Raw genomic sequence first — 18,303 nt, 5'->3', positions numbered from 1 at the left:
ATATTTGTATGTATGTATGTATGTGTGTATATGTAGTCTTTTGGTGCTTGATGCAATAAATCTTGGCAACTCCAACTAGATGAAGCAAACTCCAAACTGAACATTCAATGTCCCTTAGGATAGATACAGATTTTTATGACTACATTTTTAGATTTTGTCAGTGTCTGGAGTGTTATAACATGATGTAGTTACTATGACTGAGGGTTGGAAATATGTTGGCATTTTAAGCTGGGGTGCTACAAGAAACTGATTAGGATGATAAATGGAATAAAATCACAGATTTTCAAGCTCATTAAACCCAAGTATCAAATAAGTGTCAATTCGCTGAAGCTGAGTTATTTACTAACAGAGAACCGTCTCCAACAAAATGCTAACAAAGTTAATTCTACAGTGAGCATGTGGAAACCTACTAATAAATTGTTTTTATGCAGTTCTAGCATATTAATGTAGAGTCTGGCAATAAACCTCTGCAAAGCATTTTAAGAAAATTAATCACATCTACAGATCATGTTATTGGCACTGAAGAAATATAGGCTTTGAGTAAAGGATATGCCATAAAAGCTGATGCAAAATGCAAGGCACCCTTATTAGAACATATCTCTGGGGAAGAAAACAGGATTTCTTGGAGGAAGACCTGGAAGTGCTTTAACTTACAGTTATAGCTCATAGGACAACTGCCACTGACAGCTACAAAGATTTATGGGGTGAAAACTACTGTTAGAGATGAACTAGAGATGAGATTATATGATAACCACTTGCTATAAAACAAGTATATCAGTACAAAAAAACATAATTTCCATCCAGAAACGAATTACTCTGTATTCAAGGACTTTCATTATTCTTATTCAGAAGAGAAAACAGGTGCAGCTGAAACTGCATGAATCTCTTCTCAGTATGACTATGTGCTAGGAAAGAGCTACAGATATTATTAGTCTAATATATCCATACAAATCAAACAGATTATATGAAGCTGTGGACTGTATGACGTGTATAGAAATCAAAAACAAAACCAGGAATTAATTCCACATGCAACTCCTCACTGCAATAGTTGAAAGTAGATACAAATTTGTTTCACTGCAACCATCTTATTTCCTTGCTTTGTGCTGACTATATAATTTAGAATTTGCCGAAGTGGCTCATCTAAAGTACACTACTTACACACTGTGTAATTATGGTGCTGAAATATTTTTTTGCCAGAATAGTTTATGTCTGCAAATCATTCAAAATTCAAATGCTGAGTTTGAAATGTTTTTCTACAGAATAGGCATTTGAGCATATCATATGTAGTCTGAGATATCCACAGTCAAATGACCAAGTCAAAAGAGAAATCCAAGCAGCAAAACATAGCTCTCAACCTCTTAGTGCAAGAAATCTGGACAAAGCTGAAAATAATGGGGGGACAAAGGCCCAAAAAATAGGGACCGATTTTACATATTGCTTTTATTAGTTTAAAATGATGCTAGAATAACAGGATTTGTGTTACCATACATTTTCTGAAGGCTAGGAAGTCTGAAACTCAAATACATACCATTACTTAGTAACTTCAATTCTCAATGATTTGCCAGAAAAGCACACATTTTATGAATCAAAAATCTGGACATTCTGGGAAAATCTGGAGAGTTGAGAGGTATGAGCCAAAAGCATTCTAAGAATACCATTTATTAAACAAATAGGTTGTTATTTGCACTGGCAGGTGGCGACTTCAAAACAAGTCAGTGTATGCAGCTGCCTGAATGAAGCTAACTAGAATGGAACATGACTAAATTAAGGCATCCCTGGCTAACTTTACAAGTGTAGTTGCAGTTTTATATAAATAATTTCCCACATACTACTGCACATGCTCAGCAGATCTCCTGCACACATAAGTTTGTCAACCAGGATGAGTCTGCATATAGCGTCCCTGATCTTTACTGGAGGTCATGGAAACTGCATGACTCACCCACTCTTAGCCACTCTTTCTAAGAAGCAGTGTCATAATCTGGATTTTCATTTCTTCCCACTAGGGCCATCTTAACCACATTCTATGCACAGTTAAAATTCAGGGCCATGTTTACAGTCATAATAACATAGCTAGGAACACAAGGCCTGTAACTAGGAAGGGTGTGTTTATTCTGAAAATTACATAGTCACTGCCACTTTCTGTAGAAAGCTATTTCAGAAATAGTCCACTTCCAGAAACAGAACCCTTAACAAAGGTAATGCAGTTCTAAAGACCTTAGCTTCTGTATTAGTCCTTACTGAACATTTTTTTTATGCAAGCAGTTCAGAGTTGTTCAACTAAGATCAGTCCCTATCTCACAGAGTCTGTACTCAGGCCAGCAAAGACAAACCCCAATAGCTGCAGACACAGTCTAATTTGACTGGGTCTTTCTTGTAGTTCTAACTTAATGGTTTGAGTGTGCTACCTTTTTACCCTTTGGTCTGGATGTTATTTGGGATAGTTTGCAGTTACCCTAATGTTTGTGGACATGAGGCTTATTTGTAAGCTTTATGCTTCCAAAGTATGGCTATGCAATCCACTTATGCTGTATGAATGAGCTCAAGAAAAAAGTGAAACGTGGTGTATCTATAACTACTGGGATTTGGATTTGTTGGTGTGAGTGTAGCAGTAAAGACTTAAAGGAGTAAAAATTCACGGCCATTCAGAAGCCATCTAACTAAAAAACTAGTATTTCCTGAAGGAGTCATATGATTATACCCTGTGGGTCTCCACTACAGGAAGTTTATGGTATTATACAGGGAAGACAGTAGCTTGGCTGGGTCTTTCTTGTAATTATTTTTTTACTAAATGGTTTGTCTGTGAGACCTGTTTACCCTTTGGTTTGGATATTCATTTAGTAAAAGGTGATGTCACATACTAGGTAGGTGATGTATGTACTTTTAAGACTATAAGTAAGGTTTGGGGTATGAATAATGTGATAAGGGCTAAGCCTTCAGTTATGGTAAAAACAACTCATGCGTCTGTAGAGTTTATGTCTGTATGTGTTGTCCTGAACTGCTAACCAAGTACTTTCCCTGGCAAATCTGACACATACATTATATTATTGCAAGCATTATAGATTCTGCATGTGTACTACTTTCCTAATTCTTAATACAGTATGATTTTATCATTAACATTTTTGAATAATGCTGCTTCATGCAGTACATAGTTTTATCATTTTGGCAGTATCTCTGTTTGATGAAGGAGAAAAGGGTCAAGTGCTTTAATATGCTTATGATCTATGGCTATAAAAAAAGAACAGACTAGCTGAATTACTGAGAGATTTTATGATTATGAAATGCAGCACAGCTAATTAAGTGTGAATAGTAGTTCTTCTACTTATGTGTGGGTTGATTAACAAAACTGAGCGTTTGCTACAGATGAAGAGGGAAGACAATGGTCATTTCGTTAATCTAAGTGCCTCTTTTCCTTAATACAATTATCTCTTAATCCTGTGGCTATAAACTGGAGAGCAGTTTAATTGGAGCTGATGTTTTACAAACCTGCTCTATCAACTACATACTTGCTTTATCTGAATGCAGCATTTAAAAATCACTACCAGCAGAAATGTCGTTTTATTTTATTCTTTTTATGCCCTCTTATAAACAAGTGAAAAAATAGTCTCCACTATTACTGTAAGACTTTCGGCAGTAACAGGGAATGAAGTTATAAAACATGAAACTCATCTTTTTAACATGTCTCCATTCACTGACACACACACACACACACACACACACACACATATATATATATATATATATATATATATATATATATATATATATATATATATATATATATATATATATATATATATATATAGGGGGGAGAGCATGACTTTTAACAGACAGAATGGTCAGGATAAACCAACAGTGGTTAACACAGTGGTGCAGTGTGTTTCATCATTTTCTCTGAAGTCCATGATCAAGACAATAATCTTAGCTTCCAGATGTACTTCAAGTTGTTTCTGTGTCTTTGTAGGTTTTATTTATACAGTTTCTGCACACATAGGTTTGTTAACATCTTTAATTAATTGTCACAGAACTTGACTTCTGTGTAGAACTAACCCACTAAGCAAGGGGGAATAACTAAATGTAAGTAACTTTTGAGGGAGGGTACTGGCTATAAACTGCTGTGTAAGAAAAGGCACAATGTAGCACTGAAGTGTTCTGTGGATCCTAGTAACAATGAATTGATGGAATGACTCTGGGCTAGTCTGTTTAAAGTACTTGTAAATTCATTTCACTCCTAGATAGTCATTGCAGTTGTGATTTTGCATATTATACCTAGGCAAAATATTCTCACCAACACATTTGCATCAATCCAAGTGCAGTGGCAACATGCGATGACTACAACAGGCCTTATCTAAATCCATATATTGTAGCTCTGTGCTAAGAGACTATGGTCTATAAATAAGAAAAGAAGACCTTTTTCCCCTGTAATTTAAGAAGCTGACATCTGTGACATATTTGAAGACACAAAAGTGCTAAAATGAGGTGGTTATGCCCACCACTAGTGGTGGAGATAAGGCAAGGGATACTAGGAACACTTCTATGAAAGTTTGTGGCTGCTGTAATGATAAATTACATTTAACAGAGACAGATGTGTGTGTGTGTGTGTGTGTGTGTGTGTGTGTGTGTGTGTGTGTGTGTGTGTGTGTGTGTGTGTGTGTGTGTGTACAGGCAAGGATGTGAGAGAGAGTCAGAAACATTAGGAATCTTTCTTATTAAAGAAAGTGGTATTTAATGAATGGAGATGCAATACTAGAGTCAGGACAGTTATCCTATATGACAGCTGATGGTCAGTGGTAGTGGTGCTGGTGGAAGACCTGCCACTAAAGATGATTATATTCATGGTGGTATATGGGTGAGGAAGGCTACTGTAGTAACAGGAAATACCTTTATGATCTGATAACTGGTGATGGAGTGTGTACCTGTGAACCACCAGAGTGAACAGTGTTTCTGTAATGGTCAAGCAACTAGGAGTTGTGTACCCTTTGGTAGTTACCAGGGTTGTCTTAAGATCTAATTGTGATAGCATGATAGCAGGCATATCCAACATATGCACAAACACACACACACACACACACACACACACACACACACACACACACACACACACACACACACACACACACACACACACACAATATAAATTTTTCCCCCTGGTCAGACACCCTTTTCAGTTGAGTAATTAACAAAATTTAAATGCTGGGACTCTCCAGAAAAATGTAGTTTACCAAGGCAATTGCACATTAACATTCACACAATCATTTGTCTGTTCATCTCCAGGTATTTCCATTTCAGTTTCTCTTTTCTTAGTTCCCTTATTCTCTCATCCATTCCTTTTCTAGCCCTCCATACTACATACCAAAGTGCCTCTAAAAAAATTAACAAAGTACTTAAACAAACCAAATTCAGTTACACACTTCACCCTAACTTCTTACAGTCCAGTGTTGATATTCTATCAGATCATTAGCTTTCATTTTCAATCTGTCTTTAACTACAGCCTTAGTTCCACATAGCTCTAAGCATCCTGTGATAGCATCACTTCGTAAAGTTCAACACCTCGATTCTTCAAATGGCTGCAAGCCTATCTGCAGTATACTGTATGCCCTCTAGCAACAATTTCTGAAAATTTATCATTTCAACAAATGCTATAATACATCCAGAAATATGACATACTCACAGACAGGCAGCATGGCTTCAGAAAAAAATCAAGCATCATCACTGCTATCCATTTACTGCTTGACAACATTTATGCAAACATGGAAAAGGCATATGATGCTTTTGACAAATGACCACAATCTATTCATTTTAAAACTGCTTACTTCTAGTTTCTGGGATAATGCCTACTTCTGATTCAGAAACGACCTATCCAAGCTTACTTCTACAGTCTTCTTATTCCAAGGAATATCATCTGTAGACACTCTCTTAAAGGGTGTTCCTCCGGGTCTGCACTAGAACCTGTGTTCTTCTCGCTGTCTCTTAATTAACAATCTTTCCAGTGACTTCCATCAAGGTAACCTACTACTTTCCCACATGATATTATTTAAACATATACACATAAACAGCCTCGTACTCCTCAATACACATTTCAAAATCACTTTTCAAGTCTTTGGAACTGTTTTACTTACAAAAACTTGCAAATAAATGTTAAAAAGTTCAACCTTACATTACTTGCTGTCTCAGAAAAGCTTGCCAGTGCTCCTATCACACCAATAAACATTCATGACCCAAATGGCACTCCACTCCCCACCATCCCACAGCAATACTATCTTGGTATCCTTATCAAACACACTTTTTCCTTCCATCCTCATACAGAACTCCAATGCCAAAAGATGGATCAGTAATTAAAACTAGTATACAGGTTTTCCAATATTTTCTCTAGCAATGGTAGAACAGCCATCACACTTAACCTTCTCATTCTCAAACTTCAATATGGCCTCTCCATTTTCAGTTTCATCTTTAAAGTAAACTCTTCCTTACTTCAAAAAACTCTCATACTGCAGAGGACATTACTGCACCATAGAAAAATCCAGCTGCTCCCAATTAATCTTAGGGCATTTATCCTTCTTAGTAGCCTGAATTTTACACTTTGTTATAATTTTTACTGTCCTCTACTCAACTACAAACTACAACTTTATTCCACTGAATATTTGCTAAGGAACCAGTATGGTCTCCTACTATACAGGCCCCACACCAATTGATCTTAGCTGAAAACACTTTTTCTAAGCTTGCACCATCCATTTGGGACTCACTATTAGAAGATGTAAGATAGGCTGAGACTCTACCCCAATTTCAAAAACATCCAAAATCTTACCTCCAACAATGAAAATGTAACTCCTTTATTGATGAGAATTAAAATAGTCTAAAATTTACATAACACATCTCTAATCTTTGTTGCAATCCACAACAAGCTTATTTAAATTATCCAATAATTAGTGAAAGTACTTCTTTCTTAGAAGTAATCATTTTTATGTATTTATTTTTTCTTATACAGCTATATTATAGTACTTCAAACTTATCTCCATGTAAATATCTGTTTGTTATGTACAATTATGTAATTTGGGTTTTGCCTTATTAATATGTTATCATTTAATCATTTTTTCTATTACGTTTTGTAGATCTTTTAAGCACGTAGTTGTTTTTGGCATTGGCACGGACATAATTGGAAAGGCTCCTTGGACAACGTCACTCTCCTGGTTAGCAAACTAAAAAGAAATATTATTATTAGTCACAATATTGATGCTGTATAGTATTGCTTTCCCAATGAAAATTCACTTTTTTCTGGCTTGAAATAGATAACCATCATGTCACCCGAGAAGTGAAACTAAAATGTGTATATTTTATATAGTTTTATAGAAGTGCAATTTTAAGAATGGACAATGACATACATTTTAAAAGTAAAATAAGTCCAGTAATAAGCATAATCTTCCATGTGCCTGAAGACTAAGACTGAGTAGGACTACTGATTCATGCAGGAGTAAAGTTGCTGTTGCAATAAGAAGCCTATAATGCTGGTACATACTGTATGTAAACCACATGACCTCCTTGATGAAACAGTTCTCCGTTGTGCAACTCAAGAAGCTAGATGCTTCCGCTCAGCTTGTGTGTGTGTGTGTGTGTGTGTGTGTGTGTGTGTAAATCTGAATACCTGTTGTGGGGTTTTGGTGGCATTGAAAATGAACTGAAATATATAACATGACATGAAGTGGAGTTTGACACCAATTTAAATTTGGGCATGGACCTACAAGCAAAATTTCTTTTGCAGATGTGATAGTGATATGGATAGATCTGATCATTCTATAATTATTGGCAAACAGTGAAATTACCAGATCTAACTATTTCATACCAGTAGACTGGTTCCTCTTCATTTTATTGAATTATGACTGGTAGAAGCTTCAACCAGATGAAACAAACCAGCCAAAGTTTCTACCAGGCAGAAAGCACAAAAAGTGTGGGTGTTGGTTGGCCCCCACTCCACCTTACTTAAACATTGTAATTCCACCAGGTATATACTCACAGAGAAAACTGAAAAGCCCGAATACCCTTGAATTATTGTTGGCACACTAATGGAAAATGGACCAGCATTTATTTTAATAGAAAATAGCATCTGATGAGTTGCAGCACATGGAGACATACTCAGCAAGTTGCTTCCCTCTTCCTGTTTTACTTCACCAGTGGTAGGGAAGCCCACTAGACCACCAGGGGAAATTTGCAAGTGGAAACAATTAATTACCAATGCTGCAAAGAAAACAAGGAAATTATACAAAATAAGGTCTTACATTAAATAGGCATTACAGAAGATTCCCACTTAGTGTACCTTTATGTATTCTGAAACAGTGGCAAAAACAGGACTTTTAAGAAATGCAAAGCCCACTTCACTATATATTAAAACTGCAGCATTTTCCTTATGGCAATATTTTATCATATAAGCTTCCAGAGAAACTAGCAGAAAACTGGACAGAAGGGTTGGAAACATTTGGTCTTTTTTGGGTGTGTAGCATCTGGCATGTCAGTAAATAAAAAGGAAGTGTAAGTACCAATGTTTCTTCATATAGCTAAAGATGAAACACTAAAGGTATTTAGCACATTAGATCAGTAACCATTTGAAATGTCAGGACCTGCCAGAGTAAGCAATGAAATACAGAGACTGAATGACCGAAAGAACAGACTTGCATATAGTAAGTCCAAGATGCCATTTCCTGGAATATTCCCTTTTCTCTGAGGTATGGCAATCTTAGAATTGGTATATATGAGTTTGGGGGTTTGGGGGAGTACCGAGGGGGGCTTGCCCCCCTCACCAGCAAAAAGAAGCTTAAAGGAGAAGAGAGATTTTTGTGATTCAGTCTTCTGTGTTTTCAGTCTTTTTTTCGACCTGTCGGTACTTGGCATTTCAAGTGCCAACATTTCAATAGGAAACCCATTAAATCTTAAAAATGAGCAAAAAGTTATTTAATAATTAGAAAATATAGACTACAGTAATACTATGATCCCTGGAATAATCTATAATACATTTGTCATTCATTTTTTACTGGAAACAAAGAGCCCCAAGAAACAATTGAAGCATATGTAACTGAGATGAGACACAGAGCTAATGAATGAAAATTTGGTGAGGTCTGTGATTCATTACTTAGAAACAGAATTGCTTGTGTAATACAAATGTTGAAGTGGGAACACAGATTTAACTTTAGATAAAGCTGTAAATGTTTAGACATCAGTTGTGATGGGTATGCAAATGAGAGTTTGTAGAGGAAATGTCCATGTGTAAGATTAAGCTTGGAAAGAAGTTGCAGTTGTGTAGAGGGATAAAGCCCTAAGACCTGGGTGACCTGAGATTACTTAGTGACTCAGGCATCTTAAGAAGGTAGCAGAGGATAATGGGCATACTCACCATGGGGGTACGGTGGCTTAGAGTCAGCTGTGTGCAGCATAAGGGTCCCTCAGAAAGCAGGCTATGATGTAAATACCCATCCTAGGGGTAGGTGTTAGGCTCACCAAGCCAATGATTAGGTGATAGCTTCAAAGTGAGTGTGCAGAAGTGTGCACTTACGTGGATAAGGTATTGTGGAGTCCACTATGACACATTATATATTTTTCATATCAAGGTAAGGCTAGGCCACTAAAACTAACTTAATTTGCTAGGATGCTTGTGAGGGCCTAAAATATCTTCATGGTTGCCTAGTTGGCAACCATCTTTAAGAAACTTTCACCTAGCAGTGGGGTGAAGTCCCAGCATATAGGGAATGAATAGGCTGTGTCTAGTTGGAGGGAGGCTTAATGGTCAGCAGGCATAGGGTAAAAAAATTATATAAAAACTTGAGGAGAAAGTGGTTTAAAACAAAGTTAACTGAAACTATTGATACTTGTGTTGGACAGTACACAAACTGCATAGCACTGAAAAGGCAAAAAAAAAACAAAACAAATCAGGACTATGGAATTGAAAAGAAGATAAAGCCAATATATCAAATGCCATTTTACTCAATGTGTGCTTACTGACACTGAGGCAAAGACTGTTTAACAGGGAATAAAGTGCACATAAAAGTGGTCTAACAAATTACTTTTTAAAAACGTGTAAAAAAAGAGAAATAAAGTAGTCAGAGAAATGTTTTTCAAATAACTAATTTGATCTGGCACACCCCTCCCAATCTGGTGTTCACTCTTAATACAGAGAGAACATTTGAGAAGGCCAACCCACTTAGGTTCTTAGCCTCTGCTCCTCCTTCCTCCCTCCTTGCACTTTACTAAAACAAAAAAATTGCACTTTCTTTTGCTTTTGCCTCTTCTTAAAAGTACTCAATTGTATTTATTCTGTTGCATTTATTACTGCTTGGTAGTAGCCTGATTTAATTGTAACTGTTATTCTAAGCCTTTCGGTTTAAGCAGTTAGGCTTCAGACCAGTTGTTTTACACTAGGAAGGTTTGTGGTCTGCACTGTTGTGGCAGGACAGGTAACTTACATCCTTCTAAATTGGGAATTGCTGATTGAAGGCTCAGTGTCTGTTATTCTAAAAGTGTATTACTTCTGGTTTAAGCACTTGGGCTTCAGGCCAGTTATTTTACATTAGGAAGGTTTGTGGTCTGCACTCTTGTGAGAGGAGAGGTTAGATTCAGGCCTTCTGAGCTGGGAATTGCTGGTTAAAGGATTATTGTGCCTGCTTATTTGAACTGTTTCTTTCTGAAATTGGTGCGCCTTGTTTCTATAGCATAGACTAGATTCAAGCATGCTGAATCTAGCTTTGTTTGTATAACTTGAGCACTAATCCAGGCCATCTTTTTGGAGAAGGTTCCCCTGCACCCTAGTGGCAGCAGTGTGCAGTTAGAACTTGTCTTATTGAAGTCTGCTGGACCAGGGCTCAGTTTTGAGCCTTTTTACTGATTAATTGGGTAATTTGTTTAAATCAGTTTGCTCGTTTTTTAATGTTATATAAAAAAAATGCACTTTATTCATCTGCTTTTATTATATTTGTGTTTCTTCCTACTTTACTGCATTTATTCTGCTGCATTTATTGCTGCTTGTTAGTAGCCTGATTAAATTGTAACTGTTATTCTAAGCCTTTGGTTGAAGCACTTAGGCTTCAGACCAGTTGTTTTACATTAAGAAGGTTTGTGGTCTGCACTGTTGTGGCAGGACAGGTAGCTTACATCCTTCTAAGTTGGGAGTTGCTGATTGAAGGCTTAGTGTCTGTTATTCTAAGAGTGTATTAGTTCTGGTTTAAGCACTTGGGCTTCGGGCCAGTTATTTTACATTAGGAAGGTGTAATCTGCACTCTTGTGGGAGGAGAGGGTAGATTTTGCCATTCTGAGCTGGGAGTTTCTGGCTAAAGACTTATTGTGCTTGCTTATTTGAACTGTTTCTTTCTGAAATTGGTACGCCTTGTTTGCTGTAGCATAGACTAAATTCAGACCTGCTGAATCTAGCTTTGTTTGTATAACTTGAGCACTAATCCAGACCATCTTTTTTTGGAGAAGGTTCCCCTCCACCCTAGTGGCAGGAGTGTGCAGTTAGAACTTGTCTGATCGAAGACTGCTGGAACGGGGCTCAGTTTTAGCTTTTTATTGGTTAATTTGTTGAAATCAGTTTGCTCATTTGCTACTTTTATATTAAAAAAAATGCACTTTATGCATCGTTGCTTAGTTAGGGTTAAACTATTCCTGGCGCCATGGAGTCTGCTCTTCAAATTTTCCCTTAGAACTAGCCAGTTTTTTAGTTTTAGCACTCAGTCTGTTTCTTTGAGCTCAGCACTTGTTCAGAACTCGTTGTAAGCACTAAATAAGCTACAACACTCAACTTTCCTCACTTGTCTAGAGGAAAACAGTTTTTAGTACGTAATAAATAAGCACCTATACAGGCATGTCTAAGGGTCAGCTCCTGGTGTTTTCTCCTGTCTACCTGATGAATCTGGGTATCTTGGGGCAATGCAGCAGTTTCCTCATGTACACAGACAACCCTCTCCTCCTACCACCCAACACTACAACCTGTGAGAGATGCACTTATATAGCCAAACTGGAAGCAAAGCTCTCTTCACCCAGGACTGGACTAGACAGTCAAGAGGAGAAGGTAAACACTTGCACCACACCACACTCATCACATAGTCCCTCAAAACCTACACCACCAAACCACACACATAGCAACACAAAACACACACCTACATTTGCAGAGCCTCTCAATAAAAATCTGCTCAAGCAACAGAGACCTCCAAAGCAGAAACGCATGCAACCTCCACTCCCAACACAACCCAAATGACACATAGCCTACAAACTCAGTGTGCCACTCAACCACAGCCCATAAGGCATAACAACGCACCCAACACTCTAGTCATAGGTGACTCTATAGTCAGGCACACTGATGTTCCACTCACCAGGCTAAACAAGGAGAAAGTCACTGTCAGCTGCCTGTCAGTTGCCAGGATCCACCACATAATGCACGCATTCAGGTCACTCCACAACAAGTACAAATATGACTCTGTCATTGTCCATGTTGGTGTAAATGACCTGAGATGTACCTCCCTGGACTACATGAAAGGAGACATGGAGGAGCTCTCTGATCTTGTAGCCCAGGCAGGTGTGACCCTAGCCCTGAGTAGCATCCTGCCATCACCCAGAATGATACTACAGTACAAGGACAAAATGATTGACTTCAACAATTGGCTAAGCTTCTGGTGTCATTCTAAGGGGATCCAGTATCTCTCTGCCTGGGATGATATGATCGACAGACCACAATGCTTTGCCAGAGATGGCCTGCACCTGTCATCCTTGGGATTCTGGATACTGGCCAAGGCTCTTGCCACCCCTATAGTGCCTTTTTTAGGCAATGTTCAGATGACAAATTTGCCACCTTAACAGGTGCAAGCAAGCAAAGTCTGAGGGTAATGCTACTCAGTGCTAGAAGTCTAAACCTCAAAATGCATTCACTCGAGGCACTCCTTAAAATGGAGAATATCGACATCTGTGCAGTGACAGAGTCCTGGTTCAAGGCTTCCAAGAGCACCCCTGCATTACCAGGCTATAATTCATACCACACCTTTCGGCCACTTAACCTGGACCAAAAAACTAAAGTTGGAGGAGTGTCCATATTCATTAAGGATATCCACACTTCCAGGCTAGTTGCTCAGCATAATGCATCCGAGATTATCCAAGTGCACCTAACTCTGGGCAAGACCACACTCCAAATTGTAACTTGCTACAAATCCCCCACCATGCCCCAGGATTCCCACTCCTCATTTCTTGATACACTGGAAAATATTAGGCTACAACCCAACACCTAATAATGGGTGATTTCAACTACCTCACCATTAACTGGGAAAACTACTCATGTCCCAACTCTTTTGCTCAAAGTTTTCTGGAATTCATAAATTCCAACACCTTGGATCAACTTATAGGTTCATAGGTTCATACTAGGCTATCTGCCCTAGGGCATTTATAAGCCTAGCCAGAGTGTGTTTGGCTTTCGCCACCCATTTTAAATGAATTTTGCTATGCCCTTTTTCGAGGTTACAGGTTCATATAGGTTCATAGGTTATCCACACCTCCACCAGGGGCAGCAAAATCCTAGACCTAGTCATTACCATCATGGGCGACCAGTGTTCCACACCAGAGGTCAATTCCTCTTTGGTCAGATCTGACCACAAGCTAATCAGCCTGGACATCCACATCCCGCCCTCATTAGGGAAACCACCGTAAAAAATTTCTTCAAAGCCAACTTCGCACTTCTTAAGACAGAAATGGCAAACTTCACGACACCCATGCAGATGGACAATAGAGGTACGACTGCTGAATCCTACACAAATGCACTTTATAAGCACTTACACGAGTGCATGGATCATGCTATCCCTAACAGAACCAAAATGCTATCCTCCAAAAAAAGGAAGCCAATCTGGTGGTCCCCTGCCATAAACAAACTCTACAACAGAAGAAAGAAACTGTTGCAAAAAAGAGTAAAATCCCATGACTGGAAGAACTCCCTGGTCAGCCTCAGTAAGAAGCTGAGATCCCTCATAAAATCCTCCAAAGCTAGTTATGAAAACAAAATCGCTACTAATTCTAAAGACAACCACAAAGCATTCTATAGCTATGTCAAGAATCTCAATGGCAACACTCAGATCTGCTGATGAGTTACAGCACAGTGGCACTAAATATACAGAACCAACTGATATTGCCAACATCCTGGCAGATAGGTTCAGTGCTAACTTTACCCCCCACCCCCTAAAGGGCCCATCTCTATACCAGAAGAATGCAAAGTTCCTCTAATCATGGCTGCGCAGGAAAAACCACACTTTCCAAAGCCAAGAACACAGCATCCATGGGACCTGACAACATCCCAGACTGCATTCTACATGAACTACAGAATGAACTGGCACCCCACCTAAGCATCATGTTCAATCATAGCCTCACCTCAGGCTTTGTGCCCATTAAATGGTGCACAGCGACGGTTATCCCACTCCACAAAGGGGGAGCCACCACGGACCCTGGGAACTACCACCCCATTAGCCTAATGAGCCTGGTCTGCAAGGCCATGGAATATATCATCATGGAATTTATAAACAAAGACATTGGTAATCTCCAAACTCTGGACCGCACCCAGTTTGGGTTTGTAAAAGGCAGATCATATCTTCTAAACCTAATTGACTTCTTTGAAGCAGTCACCAAAGCCGTAGACGAGGGTAAGGTGGTTCACACAGTCTATCTAGATCTCACCAAGGCTTTTGACACCATCCCCCACTCTGGAATTATAGATAAACTCACTAAACTAGGCATAAATCCCTACGTCACAAGATGGGTTGCCAACTGGCTCACTGACAGAACCCACACTGTGAAAGTAGCAGACTGCTAATCCAACTTCAGACCAGTGACAAGTGGAGTACCACATGGTTCAGTCCTAGGTCCTCTGGTGTTTGGTATCTACTTTTCTGAAGTACATGCTAACACAGAAGGTCTTTGGCTAATGAAGTTCACAGATGACTGCAAACTAGGAGCCATAATTGAAACTCCTAATGATGTGGACGTCCTACAAAAGCCCCTCACTGAGACAGATGCCTGGTGTCAAAGCCATGGCCTCAAGCTCAATGCCAAAATGTGCATTGTCATCTCCTTTGGAAAAAACTCTGTACTCATGAGCTACCACATATGTGGTAGTCTACTTAACACCGAAAGTGTGATAAGAGACCTTGGGACACAGGTGGACAGTAGTCTCTCCTTTGATAATCACATCGGCACAGTAGTCAGAAAATCCTTCTACGTGGCTCACCTCATCACAAAAGGTTTCTCATCCAGGGAAAAAAGAGGTTATTGTTCCCCTCTACTCGTCACTCATTAGACCCATTATAGAGTACAACGCCTCTTTTGGTATGTACCTCACAAGACATCTACAACAACTGGGAAGACCGCAGAAATACCTCACAAAGAGGATTACTGGCCTCAAACAGATGCCCTATGCAGACTATCTAAAAAAACTCCAGCTTTATTCCATCGCATATCGCCTACTCAGAGGCAATCTCTGCCTAACATACAAAGCTATGCTAAACCCAGAGCTGTTGGACATGCTCCACTTAAAGAAATCCCAATCCCTCCGAGCTACATGCTCTAGGGACCTAAACCTTGTCACCACAATAAACAGAACATGCTGGAGGGATAGATTCCTGTCCCAGAGACTTCCCATACTCTGGAACAAACTACCTATCAATATCAAACAAGGCTCCTTATTAGCACTCTTCAAGAAAAATCTTGATGATTGGATGGGAAATAGTAAATTCACCCCAGGGATCACCTCTGTGGCTCTGCTCGACAGGGGCACAGGAAAATAATTTTCTTGGGTGGCGAAATCCAGGGTACCTTTTTGGCTAGGCTTCTATAGGCCCTAGGGCCGAAAGCTTAATACCTACCTATGAACCTATGAATAGAAGGTCAGACAACTTATTTTCCAACATTGTAACAGCATTCATTTTGAATCCGATACCTGGGTAACATGACTATAGAATAGACAGAAACACATAAATGTTGCCAGGAAATGAATCACAGGATTGAGAAACTGTGCATTAATGACAAAAAGATTACTTTAAGCTTGATACTGGTGGAAAATGTGATAGCCTGAAAGAAAAGTGATTTAGATGTTTGGGTTTACAGGGCATATAGAAAGGCTCAAAATCTACATGATTGATTTATTTAGGCCATAAGCTAATATCTGCAGCTCTGACAAAGTTATGCTGTGTTTGCAAAAATAGCACTTCTGATTTTCTTATTCAAACTGTCACTGCAACAGAGCCAAACAGGCTGGCAACAGTTGCTACCGTATTTCTCCATAAATAAGACCTAACCAGAGAATAAGGCCTAGCATGGTTTTCTAGGGTGGTCATGATATAAGCCCTACCCCAAAAATAAGCCCCAGTTATGATCATCAGCAGCACACGAAGAACATGTTGAATTATAAAATAATATTATTGACATCTGTTGAATGAGGTTATCGTACTCTGATCGCCATTTTCAGACCATTCGTATACCCAGCTTCTTCTCTTTGCAGGAAGTTGTAAAATTCTTTCCCCAGAAGTCCTCCACAATTCTTACTGTAACTCTAATCCTCACTCACACTTGACGGTCGAGGTCCTTGGCCCATAAATACTGGCAAATGTACTTTGGTCAAAGTACAGACAACACACGCAGAACGTGTGCATTTGATAACGAATGGGTGTGGTTGTGTCTTCTTAACTATCGCCACTTTGTGTTGCCACTCCTGTCTTGTAAGTCTTTAATTAACTGCCCCCGCCCCCAGACAAGATGGGTGCAAAAAGAAAGAGCCATTCCGTCGAGTACAAGAAAGGAATCTTGGAGGACTCCCGGGGAAAGAATCTGATGGCTTTCTGCAAAGAGAAGAAGTTGGATCTCTGAATGGTCCGAAAATGGTGAACAGCGTACAGTAACCTTAGTCAACAGGCTGATGAGGGAAATGCTAAGAAGTGCAAGTGTGAATCAGGTTGGCAACCATTATTTCCTGAGCTGGAAGACATCATCTGTGAATGGATTGCTAACAGGAGAGAAAAGGCTTTGCTTGTGCGCAGGGCTGATATTCAAGCATTTGCTGTTGCAATGGCACCACAGTTAGAAATATCCCCAGAAGAATTCAAAGCATCACAACATTGGCTGGATGGCTTCCTTCAGCAATATGGACTGTCTCTAAAAAGATCAACAACACTGTTCAAGCTGGAAAATACTGAAGTTATTAAACGTGCACTTGCATTCAAGTCCTTTGTTGATGGCATCGACTTTTCTAAATATCAACTCTCCAACATGATTGCTATGGATGAAACTTCAGTGTTTATGGGCCAAGGATCTCAAACAACAATTGACCAGAGGGGTGCCTCGTCAATCTACATTCCCTCCACTGGTTATGAAAGTGAACGTGTTACCTGTATTTTGGCAATTCATCTAGATGGAAAGAAAACCCCACCTCTAATCATTAGTAAGGGCAAGAAAGATAAGACTGAATGTGTTTCAGGCATTCACATTCTTGAAACCCAAAAAGCCTGGTGCACACAAGCAGTTATATGGAAGTGGGTTGATATAATGCTGCCACTTGTTTTGCAAGGTGGCAAAAGAAGTCTGCTAGTCTGGGATTCAGCCAGCACTCACAGCGCTAAAGACATGAAGAAATTCCTTGCACGGAGAAGAATAGATCAAATAATGATTCCCACAGGAATGACTGCCTATCTCCAGACTCTTGATATTGCAATAAACAAGCCATTCAAGGACCATTTGCGCATGGAGCTCAATGACAACTTTGAAATGTCTACATCAATTCTGATTTGCCTGAAGCCCTGGTTAGCATCATGTACTAAGAAATATTTACTACTTGACATCATTCGCACCATGTCACTACCAATCTTAAATGGATATATATTTTTAAATCACTTTGTTTAGAACTTGGTGAGCTGTGCAGATTCTAATTTTATCTGTTTTAACTGCAGCAATCATGCTGTTAACCCATTGACGGGCTTTGTTTGTCTTGCTGTTACACCAATTTGTTCCATAATCCTGTATTATTTTTCATTTCCTTGCCTTAATAGAATTGTAACTCTCCTTGTTGCATGTACGACTTGTAAAAGTATCGGATTTAGTATAATGTTGTATTGGCCTGCAATGTAGCTAAGCTAAGCAGAGTAAACAAATTACCACAACTTTCAGAAATATGATTTTGGTAGCTACCCCTGTATCTCAAAGTATTGTATTTCTCACAAAACCTTTGTTACTTCCTACTGCTTGCTTTTTGATGGTTTGAGTTGTTTACTTCATATCAGGATCATCTGTTCAGTGCCATACTGCATCTGCTTT

Source organism: Protopterus annectens, chromosome 13.part0 (genome assembly GCF_019279795.1).
Source record: "Protopterus annectens isolate FY-2018-M chromosome 13.part0, PAN1.0, whole genome shotgun sequence".
Lineage (NCBI taxonomy): Eukaryota > Metazoa > Chordata > Ceratodontiformes > Protopteridae > Protopterus > Protopterus annectens.
Note: the sequence above shows the minus strand (reverse complement) of the source record.